General features: G+C 34.9%; 1 long non-coding RNA gene across 2 annotated transcripts; it reads left to right on the top strand.

Annotated features, from left to right (window-relative positions):
- LOC106507529 lies at positions 667-5,784 on the top strand. 2 transcript variants are annotated; one of them, XR_002344108.1, is made up of 3 exons: positions 667-1,333; positions 3,053-3,136; positions 4,139-5,784. It is a non-coding gene; the product is annotated as an uncharacterized LOC106507529 (long non-coding RNA). The 2 variants fall into 2 exon arrangements; XR_002344107.1 differs by having other exon boundaries at positions 667-994; positions 4,139-5,783.

Genomic DNA, 8,216 nt, shown 5'->3' with positions numbered 1-8,216 from the left:
AGTAATATATTTATTCATTTTATTATTATTTGATGATCATTTTTCAAGAGAAGATATTAATCTGGATTTTTGTATGCATGTAACTATATAAACTTCTTTTTTTTTTTTTGTCTTTTGTCTTTTCAGGGTCTCACCCACAGCATATGGAGGTTCCCAGGCTAGGAGTCCAGTCGGAGCTACAGCTGCCGGCCTATGCCAGAGCCACAGCAATGCCAGATCCGAGCTGCATCTGTGACCTACACCACAGCTCACAGCAACGCCAGATTCTTAACCCACTGAGTGAGGCCAGGGATCGAACCCGCCACCTCATGTTTCCTAGTTGGATTCGTTTCCATTGCTCCACGATGGAAACTCCTATATAAACTTCTAAAATTTGAAAATTATATTATTTTTTAAATAGTCTGAAAGCTTAATATAACATGTCCATAAGCTATCATGGATTGTTACTTAACCATGAAAAACGTCTGTTCTAAAGGTGTCAAAAAGAAAAATTTTTTTAGTAATTTTTTCTAATGTTCCCAGAAATGGTTATTTCACTTTTTCTTTTTTTTCCTTTTTTATGGCACATGGAAGTTACCAGGCTAGAGGTCAAATAGGAGCGGAAGCTGAGGCAACACTGGATCAGAGCCGCATCTGCGATGTACACCACAGCTTGCAGGAACGCCAGATCCTTAACCCAGTGAGGGAAGCCAGGATCAAACCGCATCCTCACGGAAATTATGTCGGGTTTTTAACCAGCTGAGCCACAATAAGAACTCTCTATTTCATTTTTTTCATTTCATCCTGGTTATTACTTATTTAGAACTCCCCATTACTTCATGATGAATATGTTGCCATTTTTCCATGGAATTAATTATACCTTATAAAATACTGTAAATGATTCTTAGTGTGTTCTTCGCCCACAGCCTTCAAAAATGAGTGAGAAGGTCATAGAGGGACCAGAAATTCTACTATTCAAAGAAAGATCAAAGACATCCAGCTGACAAAAAAAGAGGTAAATACTTTTTACTGTATTTTTTCTTGTTTACTGAAAACAGTGTCAAGTAAGAAAAAAATGAAATCATAACAATTGTGCCCATATATTTGTTATTATATATCTGGTTCTTTACAAATTAAGTGGTATATTTAAATGCAGTATTCAATGAAATTTGTGATAAGTGATATTAATATGGAACTCCAGAAGAATTTCAATTTTTCTCGACTTCTGAGGATTCTGCTCATTATATATTCTGCCTTTTTGATTTTGTACAGAATTTCCATAGCATTTTGTTTCAGGAATCCTAGGAATAATATGTTTTTTCCTCCTGCTGGCAACCAGAGGCTTAGGATATAGGTGAGTATCAGTTCACATATTAATTACGAGAACAATGAACCAGGAGATACATAAATTGAAATTAAAATGAGATACTATAATTGTCAAACTGCTGTTGAACTTCAGAAACTGTACAGTTCTCTAGAAATGTTAGATTCATTATGGTATTGACCATGATATTGATGGTGTATTATTTTGCTACCCTACAGTTTTTATGCCACACAAAGTGGCTGAGATTTCACAAAAATTTTACTAAATAAAGTGTCATTTACATAGCTATTTGAAATTATTTTTCGTGTAAGTTGGGCTTTGCCATTTGAGCCAAGAATTGGGGAATTTTATTTGACTGCTATATTCCTTATCTTAATGTAACACTACTTTATCACAAATCAGAATAAGTCTAATCTCTTTTTTTATATGAACAAAATGAAATCATAGGTTTTGATATGTTACATACTAATTTTCTATATTAAGCTTGCATTTCAATGTCTTTTTCCTTATAATTATTCATTATTTGGTTCCTTCATTCAACAAACCACTTTGGGTATCTTTGTGGGTTAACACATACTGAATATAATCAAAATTAGAAACTGTTATTTGAAAAGACCAAAAAGCATAAAAGACAGTTAATGACTTATTTTCAGTTTTTTTTTTTTTTTTTTTTTTTTTTTTTTTGCTTTTTAGGGCTGCACTCATGGCATATGGAGGTTCCCCCGCCAGGGGTCTACCTACGCCACAGCCACAGCAACACCAGATCCGAGCTGCATCTGCAACCTACACCACAGCTCACAGCAACGCCAGATCCTTAACCCGCTGAGCAAGGTCAGGGATCAAACCCACAACCTCATGGTTCCTAGTCAGATTCATTTCCGCTGTGCCACAATGGGAGCTCCCTATTTCCAGTTTATATTTTGTTTTACACATGTCTATTATTATTTTAGATACTTTTAAAATAACGTGGAGTCAAGTATATACAATTTATGCAGTTATCATTTATAAATATATATTCATGTTTTGACACTTCAAAATATTTTAACTTTACATATTCACTGATTGCATGTCCATTTAATCAATGTCATTTACTTGTTATTTAGAATTACAGTAAATTGTGATAATATCATGATCTTCTCTTATATCCATTCATGATTTTAATTTTATAATACTGGTTGAAGTGTTACAGGCTATTGTGAATGTGAAATACAAAATACAACAGGAAAAGAAAAAACAAACTTCTGGACCAGATGTTGACGAGCACTCAGCTTTACTACCTAATACTGGCAAATATTAAATACTCAGATTGATAGCTGACAGGGTTTTTTTTTTCATGGAAGTATCCCCCGTAGTGGCGCAGTGGTTAACAAATCTGGCTAGGAACCATGAGATTGCGGGTTCAATCCCTGGCCTCACTCAGTGGGTTAAGGATCCAGTGTTGCTGTGAGCTGTGGGGTAGGTCTTAGATGCGGCTTGGATCTGGCGTTGTGTGGCTCTGTGTAGGTTGGCGGCTGCAGCTCCAATTAGACCCTAGCCTGGAACCTCCATATGCCACAGGTGCTGCCCTAGAAAAGACAAAAAAAAAAAAAAAAAAAAAAAAAAAAAAAGAAATGAAATTCACAAAAAAGCACAAGTCTCTAAATGAGACTGAGGTTGTGGATGATGGTGGGTTTTTTCAAGGTAAAGATTATGGCGCATGTCAAGGAAAATGGTCCTGTTGTGGAAAAGACTGTTACTATTTTTCAACAGAAGAGAAAATTTGGGATGAGAGTGAGAAGTTAATGCCAAAACCTGGATTCTAGTCTCATTAAGATTGATGACCAAAAGGAGCAGGTATGTTTATTAAACCTGAATAAGTGCTTCGGGAGGTGTTCATATGTCTTATGTTAGTATAATTGTGTCAGCTTTCCTTCAGTATATTTGGCCAATTTGGTTTGAAGCACTTGTACATACTGGTGCGGATTTACCTGCAGAGGAGGGGACACACGTGCAACAGAGCCTTGAAATAATTGTTTTTTTAAACCAAGATAAATAGGTTTGTGGTGGGAGGGGATGCCGTGGGATGATTTTCAGTCTTTTGACAATATGCATTGCATCTTCACATTTTAGCATACACTAGACTGTTCAGTATTTAGCCTCTGGGGGCTAAGACAGGGCAAAAGAAAAACCACCTTAAATGGTGTGAATAGTCTGAAAGAGACAACATTTTATCGTATTGAGTCCTATTCTCCCACCTTCAATATTTGGGAGGGATGGCACTTCCCAGGGAAGGTAAGTTTTTCACCTCCATGGCCATGGACAGGGTAGAATGAAAAACACAGGAGTGAATTTTGTTGGAATGATTCTTCAAAAATGATTTTTTGTTTTACTCATAATCCTGAATGACAAAGGACACGTCTCTTTTCTGGAAGAGGAAATCTACATCACATTTGGCTTCACTTATAAGATTTGGGAGTGTAAATCCTATTGAAGAGATTCTGTAGATTCCCTTCTAGGGCTTCAATTTAGGCACTAAACTTATTTATAATGTTTAGTCCTAGCAACACTATTTCTATTAATGTCTTATGAAATATGGGTTAAAAGCCTTATGTTTTCTTGTTTATGGAATTCTTATATCCTTAAAGTAACAATGTAAATGAGTGACATTGCTATAAAAAATGAATGCACTAAGTAATGGAATATGAAGTTTAAAAAAATACAAAAATGTAGTGACAGATTACAAGCATCTTGATCAATTTAAACTTCAGTTGTGATCAGTTCCTAAATGACATGAGTTTTGTTTTACTCTCAGGAAATTAACTTTATTTTAATTCATAGTTCTCTTTTTACTTCCAGTTTTGTTCTCCTCGGTTTTCCTCCAGCCTTTGAAGTTTCTGGACTTTGAAGTTTCAGTGACACTGCTTATACCTTTCATCTCCATATATCCACAAACTATTCAAGCTCCTTTGAAATTTAAAGCTTTTGATGTTGATTAGATCGAAGCTATACACTATGCAATCCCTGTGGTAAACTTTGTTGTGGAACAGAATTACTCTCATGCTAATGGTTTAGGATGTTCAGTCTTTTGCAGATTTACAAAACATAAGAGTGTAATTAGAGCAATTACTTAAATCCATTGATATTTGAAAACTGAGACTGGCTTTTATACATTTATGTATATCCCTGACATCTAGCAAAAATATGTAAATGAAAAACTAAGGAATATTTAATTTTAGTGCTTTTTCAGAGACCTGAGAATGATAAGCATATTTTGACATTTCTGTGATACCCATACATTTCTCCTAAACATTAAAAATAATTATTATAATTTTCCTCTTATACAATGTAATTACAGTTGAAAAATACTGGTTGGTGTGTATCTGTGTGTGTGTGAGAGAGAGAGAGAGACAAACAGAGACAGAGACAGAGAGACAGAGACAGAGGTACATTGTTTTAGGAAAGAATATTACTTTATAGTTCCAAATTTTCATCCATAAGAAAATATTTCTAATGACTAAAACAATGATTGCAAATAATTAACAATATTTTTATGTTAAAGATGTTTCAGACATTTTGCATACATCATTTCAATACAAAAATCTTTAAAATAGGGAGTATGATTCCCACTTTATAGATTAAAAAAATGCTTAGGAACGTCTATTTGCTTAAGTTTACACAGCATATAAGCGCAATAATCTGTTTTAAAACTCAGCTAGATTTCTTCATTATCACTGCTATGTGATATTCCATAGTGCAGATATACTTTAATCATAGTCTAGATGATGGGATTTGGGTTGTTTCCAGATTTTTTTTTTGTTAGGAATTGTCCTTCATTAAACAGTTCTAGACATGTCTTTGCAAGATTTTTCCCTGTGTCCTATCATTTCTTTATCACAAATCACTCTAAGAGTGGAATCATTGGGTAACTGGGTATGTAAAAGTTCAATTTTATATGATAATTCAAAATTATTTTTAATATAATTTTAGCAACAGTTTTAAAGACATCTTTGGTCTTTACCATCCAACACACTCAGTGTTGTTATTTAATTTTTGCCAATTGAACTGCTGTAAATATATCTTTATAGTTTTGATTTGCATTTATCTAACCCTTGGGAAGTGAGCTTGGCATCTTTTCACATGTATTGGCAATGTGTTTTATTTATTTGAAATATATTCTTAATTTTTGCCCATTTTTTTCTTATTGGATAATTTTGTTTTCTTAATGAGTTATAAGGATATTTTATTTGTTCTTTAACCTAAACCACTGCAAGTATCTCTAGATTTGAGCCATGTCATTTCACATTCCTTTTTTTAAATAAATTTAAAGTTGATATTTGGGTTGTCTTATTTAACTAATTAATTAATTTACTCTATTTATTCTCTTTACAGACACGCTTGCAGTACATGGAGGTTCCCAGACTAGGGGTCAAATCTGCCGCTGCAGGCCTATGCCACAGTCATGGCAGCACTGGATCCAAGCCATATCTGCAAACTATGCCACAGCTTGTAGCAATGCTGGATACTGTGCAGGCCAGGCATCGAACCTGCATCCTCATGAAGATTAGTTGGGTTCTTAACCCACTGAAGTACAATGGGAACTCTCTTTCCACATTTTTAAGATGTTTCTGATGAAGAGAAGTTCTAGGTTTAGTGCACCCATATTCACCTGTCTATTGTATTCCATGCAGATTTTTTTTTTTCAGTCCATCATGCCCCTTCTTTGATAACTTTCACCAAGACAAAAAGAACTGAGTGATTCATTCATGGAGACCTTTCCGTCTCCATTTCCTCTCTGCATGATGGAGACATTAATGCCTGCTCTAGTTATCATAGGGACATTTGAAGTCAAATGTGTCCAGTATTTTATAAGACCTCCATAGTAAAATGTTAGCATTGATGAGTAATGCTAATGATTCTAATTTTCCCATAGATCTTCATTCAGTCAAAAACAAACTACAATCACTGGGTTGGATTACATGGAAAAGGAGCTACTCATCCCTGGATAAGGCTGAATGGTTATCTATTTCTAACAAACTGTAAGTTTTCATTTCATATTCTCCCCCCTCCCTTTAATTCTCAGTAACTGGGTCACAGATTATAGGTCAAGAAGAGGAAATGGTCCTTAGGGTTCATCTTTCATTTCATTTGATCTCACTTCTGTGGCAACCGAATGCAAATCTCGGGTTTCAAGTAAACAGACCCGAAGAGCATTATTTCTTCCCACCTTTCAAATACAATAGAAGATTATTTTTGTATTTTTATCTTGTGTATTCTATGATGCTCATTGTGTGTACAGATGTGGTTGGAGGAAAGGATAAAAATGCAATAAAGAAGGAAAATTTATATCAAAACTCATTCCTCACTGTCAGAGAAATTTGGAGCTATTTACTTTGCATCATTTAAGAACTTTAAAAAATCCATTTCCTAATAAATCATTTAGTGATCTTGAATTGCTGATGTGATTCATATCTTTCACACTGTTATTTTTTCTCAAGTTCACAGAATTTCTGGTGGTAAGTCAGCATAGATTTGTTGATTGGTTGATGTCTAGGAGGCTAACTTAGAAAATGAAGAAAAATTATGTTATGATTAAAGCTAAGTAACATGGGGAACAATATGAGAGACATGGGCCATTTAATACACTGCTGACTGATTACCCACAATGTGCCACGCACTGTTCTAGCCATTGAAACAAGAGAAATTAAAAGAAGAACATGCAATGTATCTTTTTCAAGGAAAGTTTTAACAAAATAATACCATTTGCAGCAACATGGATGGGACTAAAGACTTTCATACTAAGTGAAGTAAGTCAGAAAGAGAAAGCCAAATACCATATGGTATCACTTATATCTAGAATCTAATATGCGGCACAAATGAATCTTTCCACAGAAAAGAAATTCATGGACTTGGAGAAGAGACCTGTGGTTGCCAAGGGGTCAGGGAGGGAGTGGGATGGACTGGGAGTCTGGGGTTAATAGATGCAAACTATTGCATTTAGAGTGGGTAAGCAATGAAATCCTGCTGTATAGCGCAGGGAATTAAATCTAATCACTTGTGATGGAACATGATGGAAGATAATGTGAGAAAAAAATGTATATATACATATATATTTGTGTGTGTGTGTGTGTGTGTGTGTGTAATTGCGTCACTTTGCTGTACAGTAGAAAATTGACAGAACACTGTAAACCAGCTATAATGGCAAAAATAAAAATCATTATAAAATAAATTAAAAAATAAAAATAAAATGCCAGTTTTCACAGATCAATACTAAAAAAAAATGCAAAAATATCTTATTCTTCTGAATCCCTCATTCTAATACAGGGATGTTAGTAGTTGGGGGGGGGATGAGGAGCAACAATCCAAATATATCAGGTAGTTTAGCTAGCACTTAAGAAGGGGATAAATGCTTTGGAGTGATATGCAGTTCCTTACTCTTTTTTGAGTTTTTATTTTTATTTATTTATCTATTTATTATTTATTGAGTACAGTTGATTTTCAGGATGTGTCATTTCCACTGTACAGCATAGTGACCCAGTCATACACATGTATATATGTGTGTGATATATATATATATATTCCTTTTCTCATATTATCTTCCATCATGTTCTATCCCAAGAGACTAGATATAGTTCCCTGTGCTATACAGTCGGGCCTCATTGCTTAGTCCTTCTAACAGTTCCTCTGTGGCTTGCAGTTCTTACTTTTTGCTCTATCACAAACTACCTTTTCGCATATGAAGGTAAAAAAAGAGAATTCTTTTTTTTTTTTTTTCTTGTCTTTTTGCCTTTTGAGGGCCGCTCCCACAGCATATGGAGGTTCCCAGGCTAGGGGTCGAATCAGAGCCATAGCCACTGGCTATGCCAGAACCATAACAACGCGGATCTGAGCCGTGTCTGTGACCTACACCACAGCTCAGGGCAAGGCCAGATCCTTA

The sequence above is a fragment of the Sus scrofa genome, chromosome 5, assembly GCF_000003025.6.
Source record: "Sus scrofa isolate TJ Tabasco breed Duroc chromosome 5, Sscrofa11.1, whole genome shotgun sequence".
NCBI lineage: Eukaryota > Metazoa > Chordata > Mammalia > Artiodactyla > Suidae > Sus > Sus scrofa.
The sequence above is the reverse complement of the archived record's forward strand: the minus strand, read 5'-3'. Positions and strand labels throughout refer to the sequence as shown.